General features: G+C 35.0%; 1 long non-coding RNA gene across 1 annotated transcript in view; it reads right to left on the bottom strand.

Annotated features, from left to right (window-relative positions):
- The window catches only part of LOC105707394 (uncharacterized), a 35680-nt gene extending 25161 nt beyond the window's left edge, over positions 1-10519 (bottom strand). Inside the window, exons 1-2 of the long non-coding RNA XR_001105061.2 lie at positions 3048-10519; positions 803-899 (exon numbers count right to left, since the gene is read on the bottom strand). This is a non-coding gene — a long non-coding RNA (uncharacterized LOC105707394). The remainder of the gene's footprint in view (positions 1-802; positions 900-3047) is intronic.
- Positions 10520-24206: the final 13687 nt, after the last annotated feature.

The following is a 24206-nucleotide window of genomic DNA, read 5'->3' as shown; positions in this document are numbered from 1 at the left end:
ACACTTTTTCCCAAATGGCTACTAAATTATCAGTGTGAAAAATGCCTATTGTCAGGGCATAACTCAATAAACAGAACTATCATATATAAATTTTTGTCTGGGGTCCCCACATAAAATTTTACTGAAACACTAAGGTCAGTTTGCTGTGAGAACACTTAAGACCCTCTGAACTATATGTATTATCTCCAGTGAAATATTTGAACATAACAAGGAATGTTAGAGTGGCAAAATTGTTTTTAAATTACTCAAAATAATAGATGATATGAACTTATAAATGTATATAAAATAGTTTTGTGCAGGATACATTATGCTCTCCATGAATCCAAAATGGAAAATGTTTGTTGCATTTGAACCCCAACCAATAATTTAACTATACATACTTTTCTATGGTGGCTAATAAAAATATTCATACATGTTTATTAATTCTAATTTATTAATTCTTCCTTGATCTAGTTGTTTTAAATATGTTATTTTGATCAGTACAGTAGACATTGATGATTGCTTTCCCTGGATTCTACCCACTTACCATCATACACACAAACACACAAACACACACACTTGCACATCAGACATACACACACACACACACACACACACACACATATATATATACACACACACACAAGGCAACCAGGTTATCCCACCTCTCAGCTCCCGATTTGGGTCTACCCAAACCAGTCAACATAATTTCATTCCCTTTAGGCCAATGTGTGGTTAAGAATGAGCATGTGATGTGAATTAGTTGGCCTAATAAAAATGTTACTTAGCACTGTTTTATGGTTGGAAGAAGAGATGCTCTCACCTGCTCACTGAAGAAGAACTAGGAAGCCTGTGTCACAGGTTGTGTTGGCAGCCATCTTAAAAGAGCTTGGGGAGCCAGCCTCAGGAATAAGTCAACTCTATGAAAGGCAAAAAAGACTTACTCTATCAAAATAAAAAGTTAAGTTTTGGTGACACTTTTACTTTGCTGAACCAATTCTAACTTGAAGGCATCTACATCTACACCAACGTACAACACAAACATGTTTGGAATTTTTAGAAAATTGAATCAATAAGTGTTATCCTTGTTAAAATTTTCTGTTACTTGCAACCAGAACATTTTACTGGTACAGACGTGTTACTCCTTTTATAGCCACAAGTAGTGACACCTAATACATTTTTTTGTTGTTGTGGGAAAACAATTGGTTGCCATTCAAATAATAATAAGTGAGGTTAATTCTGTGTGAGGTTAATTTCTGTGAAAAAAATAATCACACTTATTTAATGTCATGTTACTATATATGTATGTGTGTTTGTGCCTACGTGAATATATAAATATATAGATGTACTAAAAAAAGAAAGACAGAGACTAACTTTTGTGGAGTTCCTATCATGTATGAGCCAAGATTGTTTTATTTAAAATATGTTTTAACATATGGTTTATGAAATAAATACCCTCAAACTGTACAATTCCTCCTTGGTAAAGAACGAAAAATATTTTTAAACTGGTTAAATATTTTCAATCTAAAATTTTCCCATTATAGCTATATGGTAGAAAAATAGTAATGGTCATTTAAATCAGTGGTTCTCAATCGTGGCTGCACATGCCCATGAACATCCTTGGATATATGAATTTTGTTTGTCTGTGTTGAGGTCTGGGCATTATTAACAATGCTCCAGGTTATTCTAAATGTGCAGTTAGGATAGAGTAACTACATTTTATGTGATCTTCTTCAGAGAGTCTTTGTTCCCACTACCTACTTTTCTTTCTTTAACCTCTCTGCCAAGTTTTTGACCTACGAATAATCAGCCAGCTGCTTTTATCCTGATTTAATTCAAAATATAGACAGTCAAGCTGCAGCTACATGTTGGACTCTGTCAAGAACCAAAGCTAAAATATCAACTCTATTTTTTTCTTTCTACTTTCCTTCAAAAAATCACCAACTGTCAGCATCTCCTTTGGATTTTCTGGCTTTTAAGAGTCAATACTTAAAAAACATCATTTTGCTTCCTTAGGTGAATTAAAGGGCCTCAGTAAGAAATCTATTAGGAGGCCTGAGAATGAACTTGGGCATAGACTTTAGGTAATTTTCCTTGCTGTCTGTGAAGGAACAGTGATCGGATGATCGCTTCTTCCCATGTTTTCTTCCAAGCTCTCAAAATGCTAAGCATTACTAATCAATAGCACATAAATTGGATTCAATGAAAACTGTTGGTGTTTATTTTCAAACACATTACCACAGAAGTCCTGTTCCAAATGTGAAATCTGTATTTCACTAAAAGGTAAGAAAACCATGACTATTTATAGCTTAAATCATTGCTATGTTGTTTTGTTTTTGTCTCGATAGTGCTTTCTCACTAATTTTCCCAAATTGCAGGACTCTTCAGAAGTGAAATAAATTTCAGAGTCCCAAGTATTATATCTCATTACAATAAGGGAAAAACAAAAGGCTTCAAAATAATTTGATTCCTAATTTTTTGAGGTTTAAGAGAGATTTTCTGGACACAGTGGAAACAGGATATATTCTTATTTTCTTGTGATCTGAAGCATGTACAATAATACCAGCTGCTTCCGTTTTCTTACACTGAACAATATCTTTACACACTGCCATTAGAGAACAGCACTCTCAGGCATATTAAAGTCATTTGTAAATTGTTGAAGGCAAAGATCACAGTTGGGTGTACATTTCCCAAAATGTATTGTTAGTAGAAGTCAGGCTTATTAAGTCACTTCCTGTTATTTAAATGAGATTCCAGAGTCTATGAGTATTGTCAATATATAACATAATAAACTACAGAACGATATCCTTCCTGGTTCCTTAAATAATTGAGTTGTATGTGTGTGAGTTGTGTGTGTGTGTGTGTGTGTGTGTTTAAAAGTCTATATTTTATTTGCAGTTCAAAATTCTGGCTAAAAGGTTTATTTTGTATATATATAGAAAAGCTTTTATACAACCAATATCTAGAACCCTCTAAACTTAGTTAGTTCTCTATGAAATCACCAAAGGTCCAACTAAAATCCTGCTTAATATAACATAGAATTCTGCTAGATTCAATTTAGAACTTACCCCTATTATTCTGTGGCATCAGTGTAGCCACCTGATGTGAGTGATGAAGAGAAGAAAAAAATAAGCATCCCCCATCATTTTCTGCCTCCTGAAAGATGGTATTTGATTTGAGGAAGAAAAACACATTTTGTGGAAAGAACTATAGACAAATAGAAAAATCTACACTTGAAAGATTCAAAGTTAAAATGGTACCTGCAGTGAGAAAACTTATTCTTCTCCATCTGACATAATTCTGCTTTTTTCATCATCATTCAGTTTTAATGCATTTTTCAGCAATGCAAACAACAATAAACAAATGAAAAAGCAAAGAAAATATATCACTTAGAACCAGATGTCCAATTTAATTATCATGTAATCAAAGGAGTCAAAAGCCAATTTCACTCAATAAAGAAAAGTAGATATGTAATTTTTATAGCCAATAATGTTTCACCAGGACAAAAAAATAGGTTGTTAATGTGATTGTGCATGTGAAAGTTACTATTGTCTTTAACACAAACTTGCAATATTTTCAACATTCAGATAAAATACTTAAAAAAGACTTTTTTCCTTCAATAAGCAAATTCAGGAGAACCTTTAATATAGCAAAGTCTAAATGTGATTACAAGTTATACTTCCTGTCAAGGATTTGGAAGACCGTCTATTAGGCATCAGGTATTAGTATTACAGGCTATAGGAAAACACATATTACGTGGAACATGCAGAGGGTTTTAAATTTGAAAACGCAAAACCAATATTATTAAGATATCGAATTAAGAGTCACATATAATGTTTAATTTGGTATCAAAGGGATCATGGAAATTTTGAATTAAGGTAGATCAACACCCCTCATTTTACAGATAAAGAAGCTCATATCAAATAGGTCAAATGACTCACAAAATACAGGCAATTAGCAGAATAATCAGGAAAAGAAAGCAAATCTTTTAGTTGAGTTAATTTTTTTTGTATTACAGCACACCACACTGAGAAAAATCTAAAATGTCACACATTATTACCATCTACAGAATGAAATATGTATCAAACACAAACATAAATTTATTTTAAATACAAACATATATTTATTTTAAAAATTTAGTTTGTATCATTAAACTGTATTAAATACAGGAAAGTATTAAAGTGCAAAAAACATAACGTTTAAAATAAAGGAAATGCTGTCATGTCATTGGTGACAACATGGATGAACCTGGGGGACATTATGTTAAGTAAAATAATTATGCACAGAAAGATAAACACTGCCTGTCACAGGTGGAATCTAAAAATTCAAACTCGTGGAAGCAAAGAGTAGAACGGTGGTTACCAGGAATTGGCAGCAATTAGGGAAGAGGGGCATTGGGATGATGTTAGTCAAAGGATACAAAATTTCACTTAGATATGAAAGATAACTTCAAGAGATCCATTATACAACATGGTGACTGTGGTTAATAACAATGTATTGTATACTAGAAAATAGCTATGAGAGTAGATTTTAAGTGTTTTCACCATAAAAAATGATAAGTATGTGAATAGATACATTAATTAGTTTGATTTAGCTATTTCACAACATACACATAAATATTTGATCAATTTCCTCTAAATTGTCTATTGTGTGTGCAAAGTCTATGAAAATCTTTTGTATTTCTATGGGATCAGATGTAACATTACCTTTTTCTTTTCTGATTGTGCTCATTTGGATCTTTCTTTTTTTCTTTGTTGATCTAGCTAGCAGTCTGTGGATCTCATTTATCCTTTCAAAGGACCAACTTGGTTTTGTCAATTCTTTATATGAATTTTTGGGTCTCAATTTCATTCAGTTCTGCTCTTAGTTATTTCTTTGCTTCTACTAGCTTTAGGATCAGTTTGTTCTTGTTGTATTGTTTTTCTAGTTCCTCTAGGTGTGATGTTAGTTAATTTCAGATATTTTTAGCTTTTTGAGATCAGCAATTAGCAAAATAAAATTTTCTCTTAACACTGATTTTGCTATATCTGAAAGATTTTGTCATATCTCTGTTTTCATTTATTTCAGAAAATTTGTGTTGTATCTCTGTTTTCATTTATTTCAGAAAATTTTTTGGTTTCTGCCTTAATTTTATTGTTTATCTAAAAGTCATTCGGGAGCAAGTTGTTTAATTTCCATGTAATTGTGTAGAATTGAGAGATCTGGGAGTTGATTTATTTTTATCCATTGTGTTCTGAAAGTATGGTTAGTACAATTTCAATTTTTTTTTAATTTATTGATACCTGGTTTATAGCTGAACATGTGGTACATCTTAAAGTATGTTCCATGTACAGATGAGAACAGTGTATATTTTGTGGTTAGTCCAATTGTTCAAAAGCCAAATCTAAATCTCCAATTTCTTTATTAGTTTTCTGCCTTCATGATCCATCTAATGCTTTCAGTGGGATGTTGAAATCCCCCACTGTTACTGTGTGGCTAAGTCTTTTGTAGGTCTTAAAGTTGTTTCAAGAATCTAAATGCTCTAGTGTTGGGTGTGTATATATTTAGAATAGTTATGTCTTTTTATTGAACATTTACCACTGTGTAATATCACCCTTCTTTGTCCTTTTTTACTATTGTTTGTTTAATGTCTGCTTTATCTAAAATAAGAATAAAAACACTTGCTCTTTTTTGTTTTCCATTCACATATTTTTCTCCATTTATCTACTTTGATCCTATGGTTGTTTTGTGCGAGATGAGTTTTTTGAAGACAGTAGATAAATGGGTCTTGTTTTTTAATCCAACTTGCAACTCTGTGCCATTTATGTGGGGGCATTTAGGTCATTTACATGATATGTGAGGTTGTGATGCTATTGAAAAGTTGTAAGCTGGTCTCTTTGTAGTTTCCATTTTGTGTTTGCTTTATAGGGTCTTTGGGCTGCTGTACTTTAGTAATCTTTTGTGGTAGCAGGTATCATTCTGTTGTTTTGATGTTTAGAATTCCCTTAAGAATCTCTTGTAAGTCTGGTCTAGTAGTAACAAATTCCCTCAGTGCTTGCTTTTCTGGAAAATATTTTATTTCTCCTGCAATTATGAGGCTTAGTTTGGCAGGATATGAAATTATCCGTTGGAATTTACTTGCTTTAAGAATGATAAAAATAGCCCCTAATCTCTCTTGGCTGATAAGGTTTCTGATGAAAAGTCAGACACTCATCTGATGAGTGTCTTTCAGATGTTCTCTGAAGTTCATGCATCTGAAGTTCATGCATCTGGATGTTTACCTCTCTAGCAAGATTAGGAAAATTTTCTTGAACTAGTCTCTTAAATATGTTTCCTGGTTGTTTCCTTTTCCTGTTCCTCTTTCAGGAATGCCAATAATTCGTAGGTTTGGTCACTTTACACAATCTCATATTTCTCAAAGGCTTTATCGTTTAGAATTCTTTTTTATTTTTGTATTACTGGGTTAATTTAAAAGACCAATCTTGAAGCTCTGAAGTTCTTTCTTCTACTTAGTTCAGTCTACTGATAAAGCTTTCAATGCATTTTAAAGTTTTTCTACTCCAGAAGCTGTGATTAATTTCAAGATATTTACCTTCATTTCCTGAATTGATTTAGAAGTTTATTTGTGTTGATTTCCAACCTTGTCTTGGATCTTACTGAGTTTTCTTGTAATCTTGATTTGAAGCATCTATCTGTCATTTCTGAGTTTCTATTTTGGTTTGGGACCACGGCTGAAGAGCTAGTATAATCATTTGGTGTCACTACATTCAGATCATTTATGGTGACTGAATTCCTGCACTGGTTTCTTCTTATCTGGAGATCCTAGCAATTCTAATTTCTGTAAATATTTTCATGCTGATAGGATTTCTTTTCTTTCTTTCCTTATAATATTATTGCTTTGTTTCTTTCCCTTTTCTTTTACTTCCCTCCCTAGGGGATGTGACTTTAGAAGGTACTGACTAGGGACTTTTGGCTTTGCTTCTATAGCCCTATGCACTTCTTTCAGTAGGTTTTATATTTGACTGTGTAGTTCAACCCACAAGTCAGTAGATGACACTTATGGGTAAGATACTACTGCAGCCAATATGAGTGGGTACATACGTAATCCTTCTTTACTGGAAGAAGCTCTCTGTTACCTCAGGCAATGGGCTTATCTGTGGAGTGCACAATGGGCTGAGCTCCCTGCTTAGCCCAGAGTGACAGGGTCAAGATGGGCAGATGAAGAATAGTCAGGCCCATCTGCAGGTCCCCAGTGGCAGGCACAAGCACTAGTGCTTTGGAGAAATCTGGTGGGCACCCACCAAGCACCTAGAGGTGTGCCTAGGCATGGAGGTGGGAAACTTCCTCAGCTACAAGTTTTCTGCATAGGTGGAAGAGGTAGCCTAAATTTCTAATCCAGTAGTGTCAGTGCTCCATGTTCCTGGAAATTTGCCTGGCCATGAAGTGGAGAGAGACCCCTGCACTAGGATCTTTGCACAGGAAGGATGGTGGACCTCAGCTTGCTAGTCCGTGAGTGGATGCTTTGAATGCCTGGAGATATGCCTGTGTGTGGAACAGAGAGGCCCCTACTGAACCATAATCTATGCACAGGAAGGGTAGGGCAAATCTGGCTGCTGGTTCAGAAAAATGTTGCAATTATTTTTCTTTTTAAATTAATATTATCTTCCTGGAATTCACTCCATATTAGTTCATAGAGATCTTTCTCATTCTGTTTTATGGTTACTTAGTACTCACTTGTGTATATGCAACATAGTTTATTCAACCTCTTTCTAAGCTTGGATATCTATGTAGTCTTCAATATTTTGTGATTACAAATAATGCTTCAATAAATAACCTTGGTCATTAGTATTTTCATATTATTGGAGTTGTGTCTTCAGGGTAAATTCTGAGAAGTTGGACTTCTAAGTTGAAGGATGAGTGTATATATGCTCTTGTTATAATTACGAAATTCTCCTTCATGTGAGATTGCAACATTTGGATTGCCACCAGCAATGTATGAGTGCCTGCTTACCCCAGGCTCAGCATGAACTTTATACAAAAGTTAAGATGATGCTGTTAAGGTCACATTATTAAAATATCTCATTTTATATAAAAGATCACAACCTTAAAATATCTCATTGTATTATGGCTACTTCCATATGTCATTAAAGCCCTCTGTGAATATGATTGTATATGGTTACATTATTATCCATTAAGACACAATATTATAATCAATGCATTCCATTTTGTACATTTAGATTATCTTAAAATATTATTTTTACACTAAGTTACAATGAATATTTTTATTTTATAATCATTTGTTCATGTGTAAAACTATGTCATTAGAATATATTTCTATTTTTTTAACTTAATATCTTCATATTTCACTTAGTATTCTCATATGAAAGACACTGAAGCTTAGAAAAGTTTATGCATAATTTTGAAAAAAGATCTTTTGCAGAAATATTTTGCTAAAATTAAACAATTAACACAAATATATGAGCAATGAAGTTTTTTTCAGTACAGTCATTAATGCAGTGGAGAGGAGAGGAAAGTACTGACTACAGCAATCCCCCTGACCTCCACAAATACTTCAAAATATCTTTTTGTATTGTTTTCATCTGATAATTCCTGATTTGGTGAGCTTTAGAGTTTTAATAAAGAGTTTCAGAATGATTGCCAAGTACTTCAAGTGTTCTTGAGTGCACTTTGTGTTTGCAAGAATTTCCATTTCACAAATTACTCTGTGTAGTAATTTAAGAAACTGAGTGCTTTTCTTTAAGCACTTAAATTTATGATACAATCTCTACTGAAAAATCTGTGAGCTTGTATTGTCTTGCTGTCTTAGCATTGGGTCACTCTTCTGAGAAGTAAGTTAAAGTTTTTTTATTGAATTTTCCTTTTCTCTAGAAATAGCAGGATCTTAGAGAGGAATGCCTGCTTTCGTTAAAGCTGTAACATAGCTATGGGGATTGGAGGTTTTCCCTGTGGACACAATCATCTTATAAGCTACAAAATACTGGTGTTTACACTGACAATAATGCATCAGTCCTGTTCAATGATATAACTGTCCTTCCCTTTGCTGCCAACACATCAGGCCTCAAGCCTCCCTTACTGTCATGATCAATAATGTACCCCTGTCATGATCAATAATGCACCAGCAGCAATTTAAAATCTGCTGGTGTTTCTACCTCAAATCTTGCCTGGCTGCCTGGCTAATGCCTTTGCCTCAGATTTTTCTGGTTTAATGAGCAAGTTTGTTTGACAAGGAACCTGCCAACTTTAGCTCAGTTTGCTTTACCAGTCTCACTTCATATTGCATATTCCTTGGTATATATCACCATCTGTATCATGTTGCTGGCCTGTTTGCATATGGCCAAGTCTGGCCCTAGGTCAGGCAATTTCTGTCAATCATTCACTGCCATGAGATAGAGGAGTTTGCATGTTAAACTTCACACTGCATCTAGCTGGAAAAGAGATTTATAGCCTTTAGCTCCAGAACCTCAGAGCAATTATCCCAAACAGTATTATAGCATATAATTTTGACCTAAAGTTATTGTCTCAAAGTTTTGTGCCCTGCCCTTAGCTTCTCCTTTATTGAGTTGGGCTCTCTTACACTTTTTTTTTAATCAGAGGACCAATTAATGGGTCTTTACCACCAATCTATAGAACTAGTTCCTAACTCTCCAAAATTTCAACTTTCTCTCTCATACAAACATGCATAGACACACACAGTTGCATTACATTCGCAAAATGTATTAATATGCCTTTCTCCCAAGTTAAACTGTATACTCCTAATAGATGAAAAATGAGTTTTATGCATGTTTGTGTCCTGCCTTCCTGAGTCTAGCACAAGACCTGGAACAAACTAGTTCCTTGATGACTTCTTTGAATTATTAAATCCATAAATGCATGTGTTAATTCCTTTCAAATCTGTGTTACTAAGGTCAAAGAGATGTTCAATTATTATTTCCAAGCTCAAATATTTGTTTGAAGACTAAACTGGGAGGAAGACAAGCATCAGCAAATACGGGAGCTCCTTTAAGCAGGACTTCAATGGCAAATAAGCATATTATTTCTGTTGACAGTTATAAAGTCAAGAACGGTAGATCTGAATATACACATCTGGGTTAAATTTTCCCAAGTGAATATGGCCATGAAGGTGTTAAATCATGTTTATTACTGAATTCGTATAAAGGAGACTCATGCTCTTAATTATCCTGATATTAGGAAGATATAAAAATTTGGAATTATTATGGGAAATGGATGAAAGTTTCAACTGGGTGTAATGGAAATGCAGAGCAGCAATGAGGTCTGAAATCATGCATTTACAGCCTATCACTTGACATCTTGGTATGTTTGAGATGCAACAGCAGCTAGTAAAAACTCTTGAATAATTTCTGTACTTCTCTAAGCCTATAAAACTGTAAAATTGTTAAGTTTGGGAATATGGATCTTTTTTTTTTTGAGACGGAGTTTCGCTCTTGTTACCCAGGCTGGAGTGCAATGGCGCGATCTCGGCTCACCGCAACCTCCGCCTCCTGGGTTCAGGCAATTCTCCTGCCTCAGCCTCCTGGGTAGCTGGGATTACAGGCACGCGCCACCATGCCCAGCTAATTTTTTTTTGTATTAGTAGAGATGGGGTTTCACCATGTTGACCAGGATGGTCTCGATCTCTTGACCTCGTGATCCACCCGCCTTGGCCTCCCAAAGTGCTGGGATTACAAGCTTGAGCCACCGTGCCCGGCCGGGAATATGGATCTTTTAATAATGAACACACACTCATAGAGGGTATCCAAAAATATATTATTGATTGCTTCATATGTAGATTGGAGAAATAAAAGTAAAAAGAGTAGACATGCTGGAATATTTCATATATCCATGATGTAGTAACCGGGTAAGACTTATCCTCTTATCATGAATTACTGTAACACTGGACACCTTCTTTGTGTCAGCTGTTTTCAGGCATTGAGCAAAGCTTAAAAAGAAAAAAGAAAAGAAAAGAAAGAAACTTTGATACTTAAGAGAGGGAAACACATGGGGTGAGTCATTTTTCAACCTGGCTTTTTGTCTTGAGGGAGTTTTCAGGATGTGATACAGGGAGGTGAAGCCTAAGTAGAGAAACAAGGGAGAAATGATACAAATAGTGATTGACTTATTACTGGAAACAATGGCTGCCAAAATTAGGAATGTCTGCTCTTCAAAAGAACACTATTAAGACAATAAAAAGATCAACCAAAGACTAGAAAAAGTATCTGCGAATCAAAAATTTGAGAAAGTCTTATATCCTGAATATATGCTTCAAAGTCAGTAATATTGAAAATAATTTTAAACAGGCACTTGTTAAAGTAAAAGTTATTCATGATGCTTACTAAATAATGGTAAGAAAGACTTTATTTAGGACTACTCCAAAAGGTATATGGATTACTGCAATGGTGTTTTGCAGTAGAGGGAGAGAGACTGGGCTCAACTCTGAATACAAGGAAAAGTGGGAATTTATACACAAGGAGTAGAGAGGGGGAGAATTATTAAGGGGAAGCCTAACTGGTAAGGGGGCGATTCTGGCTAAACAGGCCTAGCTATATTTTTGCTGGAGACAGGCCAGGGTGATCGGACCTGAGGGGCTAATGAGAGATAAGGATTTGGTTTTATATCGAGGATGTAGGATTCTGGCTAAATTAATTTAGCAGGATTATTGTCAAAATTGGGCAATGAAAAGATAGACATGAAAGTCCAAAAGTTGAGGCTTAATTAGGAAGATAATTCAGAAAAGCCTGACTAAAGTTTGGTCAAGGAGAAACTCCTCGTCATACTTCAACAAGGAAGTTGTACAGATGGCAAATTAGTACATGAAAATATGCTGAACATTATTAGTCATTAGGGAAATCAAAACTAAAACGATGAGATACCACTGCTCACCTATTAGAAGGGCAAAAAAAAATTCTGATAAGTACTGGTAAGGCTATGAAGCAACTGGAAATACATTGCTGTTGTGAATGCTAAATAGTATAGCCACTTTGGAACAAAGTTTATCGGTTTCTTACAAAGTTAAGTGTTCAAATCAACCAGAAACTTCACATAAGTGAAATAAAAAAGTTAAGTTTGCAAAAAAAATCTCCTCATGAATGTTCATAGTGACTTTATTCATAATCACCAAAATTTGAAACACAAATGTTTTTCCAATGTGGAATGAACAAAAAAAGTGGTATATTTACACAATGAAATACTACTCAGCAATAATTATTGATACATCCAATGACTTAATAGATCTCAACTTTGTTATGCTAAATGAAAGAAGTCAAATTTAAAGGATACATAGAGCATGATTTAATTTATATGCTCATCTGAAAAAGGCAAAATTATAGGGCAGAAAATAGATCCATGGCTACTAGTGGCTGGGAGTGGGAGGACAGATTGAATTAAAAGGGCTACATGGAAATATGTTTTGGGTGATGGCCATGTTCTATATAGCGATTAAAAAAAAATGACTTTATGTGTTTCTGAAAACTAGTAGAACTGTATACCTAAAGGGTAAACTTTGCTGTTTGTAATTTGTACCTTAAAAAAATAAATAACATAGCTTGTATAATAGCCATTTTCAGATAAAAACTGAAGAAATTTGCTGCTAGCAGATCTGACCTCCGAATGAAGATAAAGAAAATAATTCACTACAAAGAAAAATGATACTAGAGAGAAACAGACATCAATAGCAAAATGAAATGAGACAGAAACGGCAAGTATGTGGATATATGATTTTGATTTTCGTTTTGTTTTGCCATTTTTTAAAAAACTAATATTTAAAGCATAAATAAAAATATAGTCATGTGTTACTTAGCAATGAGATACATCCTAATAAATGTTTTTGGTTTTTGTTATTTTTAACTTTTATCTTAGGTTCACAGGTACATCTGTATGTTTGCTATATAGGTAAACTTATGTCATCGGGTTTGTTGTACAAATTATTTTGTCACCCAGGCACTAAGCCTAGTATATTTATTTTTATTATAGTTATTATAAATATTACATATTATTTCATATATATCATATATAATAAATATCATTATAATTAAAAATATTTGTTTTTCCTGATCCTCTCCCTTCTCCTACTCCCAACCCTCAAGTAGGCCCCAGTGTCTGCTCTTCCCCTCTTTGTGTACATGTGTTCTCATAATTTAGTTCCCACTTTTAAGTGAGGACGTGGTATTTGCTTTTTGTTCCTGCATGAGTTTGTAAAGATAATGGCCTCCAGCTTCATCCATGTTGCTGAAAAGGACATAGTCCCATTCTTTTTATGAATGCAAAGTATTCCATGGTGTATATATACCACATTTTTTATGTCCAATAATCCATTGGTGGACATTTAGGTTGATTCCCTGTCTTTGCTATTGTGGATAGAGGTGCAAAGAACATATGCATGCATGTGTCTTTGAGATAGAATGATCTGTGTTCCTTTGGATATATACACAGTAATGGGATTGCTAAGTTGAACGGTAGTCTTTTTTTTAGGTTGCTGAGGGACCTTGAAGAATCTGATGATTATGTGTCTTGGGGATGAGCTTCTTGTGGTATTATAAATGGATATACAAATACCTCAATAAAAAAGATTATATCATTCAGAAAAAGACTCACACTTACACAATTAATTTTTAAGAAAGAGCTTAATGCCATTCAAAGTAATTCAAAGAAATTACTTTGAACAAATCCAGCTGGAGCAACTTAATAAACATACAGAAAAACTAACCTTCTCCCCTTTTTACCCAATGCACAAAAATTACTTTGAGATGGATTAAGACCTTAACATCAAAGTTAAAACTGCAAAAATCTTTAAATGAAAACATTACAGAATATTTTGGGGAACAGAGAGTCTGCACAGTTTTCTTAGAGTGGCCATTACAAAAATACACTAAACATTAAAAAAAATGATAAATTGGACTTCATCAAAGTAAATGTCTGCTTTTCAGTAATCATCTTTATGAAAATAAAAATGCTAACCACAGAGTGAAAACTTTAGCAACAAGCATATCTGACAAATAACTTGTGTCTAGAATATATAAATATCTCTCAAAAATGACTAATAAAAAATGGACAAAATACTTGAATAAATACTATATAAAAGAAGATTTGTGAATAGCTAATCAGTGTATGTAAATATTCTCAGGTTATTAGTCATTAGAGAAATGGAAACTAAAACCACAGTGATACAAACACTTCGGAAAACTGATTGACAATATTTTAAGCAGTTAAACACATACCACTCATTACTCTATGATTCCAAGTCTTGGTATTTATTTAAACAAAAAACTTTGATCACACAGACCTGTATGTTACTGATTATAGTTTTATTCAAGATAGTCAAAAATGGGAAATAATTTCAAAGTCTTTCAGGAAGATGGCACATAAACTGTGATATATTCATGTAATGAAGTAATGTTTAGCAATAAAAATGAACTACCGATACACAAACCAACACGTATGAATCTCACAGAAATAATGTTGACATCACTTAGAGTAGAATAATTCCACTCCTCTGTATTTGTCATCCCCTAAAGGAGATGTGATAATTTGCAAATGTGGTTGTTTCTAGAGGTAATATACAAAATACTAAATTTTTAGGATTCCGTTTAGATGTTCTAGAACATGCAATTCTAACCCATGGCAATAGAATTCAGAGCAGTGATTTCTTATCTGAGAGAATATGGTTAGAAAAAGGAAGCACCAGTGTCTCCTGACCTTATCTTGAGTGGATATAAATTACATGTGTGTATATCATACATGAATGTTTCTATTACATGTGTGTATATAAAATCTCATGGAATTGTGATACAAACTGGAGACAGGAAAATACTGCATAGAAATTGGCAATTCCCTGGCAAAGGCCCCGCCCTGGAAACCCACAGCCCTAAGTGGGAACAGGCATTCCTGTTTTCACACACAAGAGTTGCCTTTGGCCCACCACATCTCCCTATCCTATACCTATATAAACCCCAATCCACAGGCTCCACAAGCAGATGAGCAGACGAGCAAACGAACAGAAGAGCAGAAGAGTGGCAAAGGAGAGAAGAGAAGGAACATATGACCATTGAGAGGAGTTCAACTGGGGATGATCAGAGAGGAGATTTGCTGCTAAGTTGACAAACTCCAGAGGAAGATCATCTTTTCACTCCATCCCCCTTCCAGCTCCCCATCCTTCCCACTGAAAGCCACCTCCACCACTCAGTAAAACCTCCACATTCACCACCCTTCAAGTCCATTTGTGACCTGAATTTTTTCTGAACGCTAGACAAGAACTTGGGATACAGAAAGCTGTCACATTGGCCCTCTGCCCTTGCAAAAAGGCAGAGGGTCCACTGAGTTCTTTACTGCTTAAGCCATCTGCAGATGGCAAAGCTAAGAGAGTCCACTGTAACACACACCCACTTGGGCTTTGAAAGTCTCAGACATCCACCTCTAGATGCTACCATCGGGCCAGAGCCTAAAAAACATGCTCACCCCAGATCCTGCACCTGCCCCTCTGCATGCTCCCCCTCCTGTAAGGGGTTTGAGCGCAGGACAGACACAGACATAGACGAGCCACACCCATCACACATCCTGCGAGGAAAGTCAGGGAACTCTCCCATTTCAGTTATACACTTACAACCTGTTCATTTCACTGTATGTAAATTTAACCTTAACAATATTTTTAAATTTCAAGATAATTTGTTGAGAAAATATATTTAGACTGATTAATACAGGAGGAAAATTGCCCAACATACAAGAATTTCTTTTCTTTTTTGATCTAGTTTGGTTTACCTGCAAAAATTTTATAATATGTAGTTTTGAATCCTCAATAAAAATAGCCCTCTATTCTGTAGCTCTGTTCTCAAAAGTTATTCAACATCACCGAAGCACATATATTCATTTGACAGTCAATATTAGCTTTTAAGTACAACGTATATATACTATGTAACTACTATTATTCCTGTATATCTAAGTTATCATTTATGCAGGAGAAAGTTATTTATTTTACTCAGAGACTTAAAAAATAGACCAGGAAGATTATTGAATAAATGCTCAAGATGCCTTGTAATCAGCAGTGTTGGATAAAAATCAGAAAAAATTTCTTTAACTACATTATTGGTCTGGGTAAAATGAATTCAAACCTACTTTTATATGACTTAGAGTAGAATTATTTCACTCCCCTGCATTTGACATCCCCTAAAGGAGATGTGATTATTTGCAAATGTGACTGTTTCTAGAGGAAATACCAACTATCTACAACTATTTGTAGCACTTAAGCTCAGCAGACCTAAAGACTCTTGACACAAAACATTACCAGGCATGACATCAGAAATTTACCATAACAGGTTGCTAAAAATTTAAAGGGGTATAGACTTTTTTTTGTCCTGATTAGAATGCCAGCATTCATCTGTACTAGCTAATCTCAACAGGGAAAGGTATGGGGAAACTTAGATGTCTGCAGCTTTCAGAAATTGTTTCATCTATCTGTTTCCAGGATAAGTGAATTATTTATCAGTGACAGTACAGATTAAAATGGTGGTTTATTTCTAGAGCCAAGAAATAAATCCAATTAAAATAAGCGATTTGAGAAGATTTTTATTTCTGTTATGAAAAATATCTTTAATATAAAAATTGAGTATCTGCATTTTATGAACCACCTTGTACTTAGACTCCAATGTATTTTCAGTACTTGCCTTTTCACATATTAAATGGCTATTAAATGCCCATGTGTTGTAAATAAAATTTAGAAGATATTAGAATACAAAATAAAAATGAAAAAGAGCTGAAGCTACACTTTCTCTTTCCTAACAGAACCTCAGTTTTGTTTAGGTATCTACTCCATCCTCGGCTCCACATGGAATACCTGTTTGCTGATGGAATCAGAGCACAGCATTTCTCTTGGCCATTCTTCTTGTCCAGATAAGTCATGTAATCTAAGTTACACTAATCAGAGTTAATTATATTCATCTTTTGGAGAGAAGTTATTCTGTTTGTTTCAGTGAATAAATAAAAAAGTAAGCACTCCCAGTTGCCATAGGCATCCTCCTGAAAAGAAGCTGATATTTAGGAAAGCAAAGTAAAGAGATGCATATTTTACTGAATCATTGAAACACTGGTGTTTCTGTATTTGAATCCTGCCCTACCTCTAATTTTCCTGATATGTAAAGAAATGCATTTCCTTATGGTTTATGGAATTTGATTCAGTCTTTCTTATCTTTTTAAAATTTTTTTGTAATTTTATATATTTTAAGTTTATTTATTTATTTATTTTAAAGACAGTCATGCTACATCACCTAGGCTGGGGTACAGTGGCTCCATCATGGCTCACTATAAGCTCAAACTCTTGGACTCAGGCAATCTTCCTGCCTCAGCCTTCTGAGTAGCTAGGACTACAAGCACAAAGCCACTACACTCAAGTAATTTTTTGTAGAGACAGAGTCCTGCTTTGTTACCCAGGCTTGTCTTGAACTCCTGGCAACAAGCTACCCTCTTGCCTCAGCCTCCCAAAGTGCTGGAATTACAGGCATGAGCAACTGTGCCTGGATAGTTTTTCTTATCAAAAATATTATTCTAAACATTATGAAAGTACCTCATTATATATACTTGGGCTTTGCTTCACAGTAAAGTATTTTGTTGTTGGCCCGAGCTTTAGGCTGACATACTCATAGTTTGTAGGTCTTGTCTACATTGCAAGCAACAGAGAAAACTTAAATATATTTTCGTTTATACAGTGTAATCCAATTCTGAAGGGGTTACCAAACTATCTTCAAGAATACAGATAGTAGCATACGTTGGTAGGTCAGTGTCACCCAAATTCTCAAAATGATAAAAAAGCCTCAGGTCTGAAATAAAGCCTCAAGTAACAAAGTCTCTCAAACGCAGAGTCTAACAATCATGAATTGAACTCAAGAGAATTGGACTAAGTATAGCAATTTTGGAAGAATAGGGATTCAAAAAGAAGTAATTTCTATTTTATCTGCTCTCTGACTATTGAATGATAATAGATACCAATGGCCTTGTTGAAGATATCTGTCTGTTAGAGAGCTGTGGTTCAATTTCATTCCAAAGCATGAGATAGCAGTGAAAAATAGAGAGGAGACTATCTTAAGTGTGAGAAGCAGAAAAAAAGATGACCTGTGCTTAAGTTCCATCAATACAGGAATAATTTTACAATGGAAGCTTAACTTTCACAAGTTAGGAAAATGAAAATCAATCATTGTTAAGTGGTAAAGGACTTACCTACCACCAGACGATCAGAAGAAAAGTGGATGGGAGAGAAAAAATATCCTGAAAAAAAAAAAAACCCCACAATCAGTGACCATTGTGGCAGAATTTCAGTATCATTATAAAAGTCCTAAGAGATAAACCCTGAAAAAGTTGAAACTACAACAAAACCTTGCTTAATCTACAAAGCCTGAAAGATGTGTATGTGAGTTAATTGCAGGTCAGAATTATAGAATTTTTAAAAATAAAACCGTATCACTGCTTTCTTTTTTAAAACTTTGATTTTAAGTTCTGGGGTACATGTGCAGTTTGGTTATATAGGTAAACTCACGTCATGGGGTTTCTTGTGCTGATTATTTCATCACCCAGGTATTAAGCCAAGTACCCATTAGTTATTTTTTTCTGATCCTTCCCCTCCTCCCATTCCACTCCTCCAGTACACCCCAGTGTCTGTTGTTCCCCTCTGTGTGTTATCATTTAGCTCCCACTTAAAAGTAATTTACAAAAATAAGTTCACTAGTAGATTCCCTTAAAAATAGTTGTGATAAATTTAAAATCGGTGTATCTGTTACTCACATGGAGTCATCTAAAATGCTCATATATCCAGGAGAACAATCCTAATAGAGGTGTTAAGTATTGCCATGTAAATATGGCTGTATTTAGGATTATCTTCTATGAAGATAAGACATGATATGCAAAGAGGTATGTATTTTGCTTGCCCAGTAACTGTTTGGGAAATATTTCCCCTTAATCTCAGTTCCTCTAGAACTTTCATCCCTCACTTTCATGCTCTATTCAACCAAATAATCTTATATCCCTGTCTGTATTGATTGGTTCAGGTTTGCCATCTGATCTAAGCCCAACAAACACGATTAGTCTTTGGGTCTATAACCACAACTGTACAGTAAGTAGTCTCTCTTGCCTTGGTAGATTACACGCCTTCAGGCCCATGCAAACCTGGAACGTTAAGGCTAACTTTGCCATCACATGGAGAAAAATTCCCTGATACGTATTTGTAACAGAAGCCAATTCTATATCCAGAAGTGCCTGTTATATTGTATATCACCACACTTCTTAAGAAATCTAGTTGAATTGTGTTTCCATCATTTGCCATCCAAAATGTCCTGACTAATATACTTGAGTAGTAGCCTCCTTGTCTAAATATTTACATAAACTAAACTAGGAGCATTCACTTGAACACAAGCAGATGTAAAACCACATCACTCTAAAGAAAAAAAAAAATTTAATATCAAACTATACATATTAACAGGAAAACACATATAATTTCATAAAAGTCAGGAAAAAAGTACAAGTATGAATATAAAAGAAAGAAAAAAAGCAGTTTGACTTTTTAATAAAATTATTTTTAAGTAAAAGAATCCATATGATCATTGATTAAAGGGTTTTTAATAGAACTAAAGCTTTCTATATTCCGAGGTTTATAATATGAGAGCATTCGACCTCCACCTAGCTTAACCCTTGATACAGATGCTGAAAAGACTGATAAATAAATTATTGTATGAATGAATGTTGGTACACACATGTATGAATGAGGACAATTGCAGGTTTCATGTGATCACCAGATCTATCCATGGCTTTTCTGAGCATATTACCAGATTGTGCCTGAATCAAATAACATGCTAAAACCTGGTGTTATATATATATCATTCTTTGTTATGCATAACAAAGCACAATGTGTTGTCACCTGTCCTCTAATCCCCATTAGCTTGTCTTTTCTAGCAGAATAAAATAGCCCAATTCCAGTGCCTTTGTTGACATATTGAGCCTGATAAAGACTGTAAGGTTTTCCAAATAATTTATGTAGCTGCACTCTCAAGAAAGTGAAACATAACTCTTCACTCTTTAACGTGGAAAAGAGTACAATGGAGAAATCTGACAAACACTACATCAGCTAGGTGATAAATCAGCAAGGATATATATAAATATACATATACATATATGTATATTTATATGTATATATATTTAACATACATATAAATATATACACATATACATATATATATACACATGTATGTATACATATTTCCTTTCCCCCTTCCCTTCCCTTACATACATACATATACCTATATATATATATGGGAGCTTATTAAGTATTAACTTACCTGATTACCAGGTCCCACAATAGGCTGTTTGAAAGCTTGAGGAGCAAGGAGAGCCAGTCCGAGTCTCAAAACTGAGGAACTTGGAGTCTGATGTTCAAGGGCAGGAAGCATCCAGCACGGGAGAAAGATGTAGGCTGGGAGGCTAGGACAGTCTCGTCTCTTCACCTTTTTCTGCCTGCTTTATATTCACTGGAAGCTGATTAGATGGTGCCCACCAAATTAAGGGTAGGTCTGCCCTTCCCAGCCCACTGACACAGGTTAATCTCCTTTGGCAACATCCTCACAGGCACACCCAGGATCAATATTTTGCATCCTTCAATCCAATCAAGTCGACACTCAGTATTAACCATTACAACAGTGATAAGGCATGTGATTACATGTACCATGGATATGATGCAAAGACAATGACACTTGACTTCTGTGACCTTTCTCCTAAAAGCCATAACACCTGTCTAATCATGAGAAAAACATCAAACTCTATTTGAGTGAAATTCCACGAAATATCTGATCAGTAGTCTTGAAAACAAGTTATGTATGAGAAATTGTCATAGCCAAGAGGAGCCTAAGGAGACATAACAAGTACATATAATGTGGTATCCTGAATAAGAAAGGTCCTGGAACAGAAAAAGGTCATTAGCAACAAATAAACACACAAACAAAAACAAAACAATAAATAAAAACTAAGGAAATCTGAATAAAGTCTGGACATTAGTTAATAGTAATAGGTCAATATTCATTCATTAATGGTGACAAATGTTCTACACTAATGTAAGATATTAACAATAGGGGAAATTGAGTGTGGGGTGTACTGGAACTCTCTACTATCTTTGAAATTTATTTTCTAATCTAAACCTATTCTACAATGAAATTTTTATTTTACAAAAGATGAACATAGTTTAAAAAAGAGACAGGGAGAGTCAGGCGCGGTGTGCCACACCTATAATCCCAGCAATTTAGGAGGCCAAGGCAGGTGGATCACCTGAGGTCAGGAGTTCCAGACCAGTGTAGCCAGCATGGTGAAATCCTGTCTCTACTAAAAATACAAAAATTAGCTGGATGTGGTGATGCACGTCTGTAATCCCAGCTACTTGGGAGGCTGAGGCAGGAGAATCAATTGAACCTAGGAGACAGAGGTTGCAATGAGCAAAGATCAGGCCACTGCTCTCCAGCCTGGGCAACAGAGTGAGACTCCATATTAAAAAAAGAAAAAGAGAGAGAAACAGGGAAGTGTAGGTGTAATAAATGAAAAGAAATAGAACATGTGCATTGACACACCACAAGAACGTTGTTTAAGTACAACAAAATGTGTGCTAAGTCATGCTTTTATTTAAAAAAAATTCCTAAGGTTTGCATCTACTGAGTTTAGGTAATAAAAATCATATACCAGGCCAGGCGCAGTGGCTTATGCCTGTAATCCCAGCACTTTGGGAGGCCGAGGCGGGCGGATCACAAGGTCAAGAGATCGAGACCATCCTGGCCAACATGGTGAAACCCTGTCTCTACTAAAAATACAAAAATCAGCTGGGTGTGGTGGCGCGCGCCTGTAGTCCCAGCTACTCAGGAGGCTGAGGTAGGAGAATTGCTTGAACCCGAGAGGAGGAGGTTGCAGTGAGCCGAGATCGTACCACTGCACTCCAGCCTGGCGCCTGGCACCTGGCAACGAAGCAAGACTCTGTCTCCAAAAAAAAAAAAATCACATTCCTTTTTTCTTACTTAACTTCTAAATCATGCCTTTGTTTATCATCAGCTATTTTCTTAACTTCTTTGGTCACATCCATGTCCCTCTCATACCTGAATTCTTAAAAACCTTGACAGGCCTACCTGAGGATTCCTCTGTTCTCTTCTGCCTTCCAGTCCTTTTATTTCCACTATTTTATATTGTTTTATTTTAACACTTTCATAGCACAATGATCTGTCCTCATCCTTTCTGCATTTAATTTTATTTGTCTTCACTACTGTCTTGTCTCCAATCCAGGAATAACCATGGTCCTGCAGCTCAATTTTATCATAAGATTTGGTCCACATCGTGCTTTATAATGAATAAAATATAATAGTCTATTTTAAGTAACAGACTACTAATACATGTAGCAATACGGATGAATCTCCAAAACATTATATTGAGCAAAAGAAACCAAAACCAAATTGAATGTGTAATTGCAATTTATATGAAGTTCTAGAACAGGCCAATCTAAGCTGTGGTTCTAGAAATCACAAGTGGTTACTTCTGGAGGTGGGGAATTGACTGTAATGGGGCAAAAGGAACATTTTGGGGTACTGAAAATATTTCATAATTCATTTAGGGTAAATGTTACATGGATATATACATTTAATAAAATCTATTCAACTGTATATTTAATATCTGTCTGATTTACTTTATATAAATTATACCTACAACGTGTAGGAATGATGACTCAAAGATCATATTGAAGGTTATTTTACATTAATGTTAAATAATTTTTTAAAATGATTATCAGCATCTTCAAATCAAAAATATGTTTCATTTTTATAGAAAATAAGAAGACATGAAAAACCGGACGCATATTCTTACATAAGCCTAGCAGTTGGGCTATGGCCAAATAAATTCTCACCATCTCAGTTGCACATATACCTCACCACTCTGCTATGTGTCTTGCACCCAACCAGTTTCATTAATGTATGTCATCTCTGTAAGCACATAGGCCTTTGAGTTCATGACTCTGGTCATTCCCTTTCATCCATTTAGGGCTTTTTATTTGTTTGATCATTTGGTCCAAATTCTAGTTGTTACTCCCAGTGTTACTAGTTTCCTTATATTTGAGAAAGTGGGCTAATCCTGAGATTACACATGCATATTGACAAGATATCTACAGTCTCATTGAAATGACAGATCCAAAAGTTTAGCTTATACAATAGGCAGTGGACCTAAGAAGAAAAGCAATTACCACTGACCCAGAAAGCCTAAAATTAGATACCTTTTTAAAGGCACAAAGATGGAATACAAATAATTTAAAATGCGGAATGCATACGCATAGTGGAAATACTACTCTATGAACAATTAACCTTTCCTGTTTTTTGAGTTTCAATTTATAAAGATATCAAATCCCAAAACCTTTATCATTAGAATCTCTGAGTCAATTTCATTCCACAGTAATTATTATTTTTTTTTTCCAAAGGTCTTGCAATTAAGCACAGAGGATGTGAGTAATTTTATTAATGGGATTTCCTCCTTATTTAAAGCTATTTCAATCTTAAGGCTGCCTGAACACTATATAGGTACCAAAAAGATTTCTTCATGGAAAAGTGATTAAAATAGTTTAGATCAAAATAAACTTCATCTTTGATCAGAGACTAGGTATTAGATATATCCATTCAGAAGTAGAATTGTTTGGCTTACAGTCACCTGATGAGTGATATATGAAAATCATGTATTTGGCTTAGCAAGGGAATTTCATTTGGGAGACTATATTTCTCTCATTTCATTAAGTAGCATATCCAGTGTAAACTGAAACATTGTAATAACGTGATCATCCAGTTTCCTTATAAACACACAGTTTCAGATAATATCAAGAGGACACGATAACCAATCTAGAGGACATAGAAGCATAGCCTACTAGTAGAGTGTTTTTCAAACCCATTGTCAACAAAATTTACTAGGCATGGCAAAAGAGGGTAAAGCAATGGCCCAAGTTGTACATTGGCCCCTTTTAGCCACAGCTGGAGCTGTAGTGGCTGGGATACAGGGCACCAAGTCCCTAGGCTACACACAGCAGTGTGGCCCTAGACCAAGCCCAGGAAACCATTTTTCCCTCCTAGACCTTCAGGCATGTGATGGGAAGGGCTCCTGTGAAAGTCTCTGACATGCCTGGAGACATTTTCCCCATTGTCTTGGTTATTAACATTCATCTCCTTGTTACTTATGCAAATTTCTGCAGCAGGCTTGAATTC

This window comes from Aotus nancymaae, unplaced genomic scaffold, assembly GCF_030222135.1.
Source record: "Aotus nancymaae isolate 86718 unplaced genomic scaffold, 86718_ANA_hifiasm-v0.15.2.pri h1tg000058l, whole genome shotgun sequence".
Lineage (NCBI taxonomy): Eukaryota > Metazoa > Chordata > Mammalia > Primates > Aotidae > Aotus > Aotus nancymaae.
This window is presented reverse-complemented; position numbering and strand designations above follow the sequence as displayed.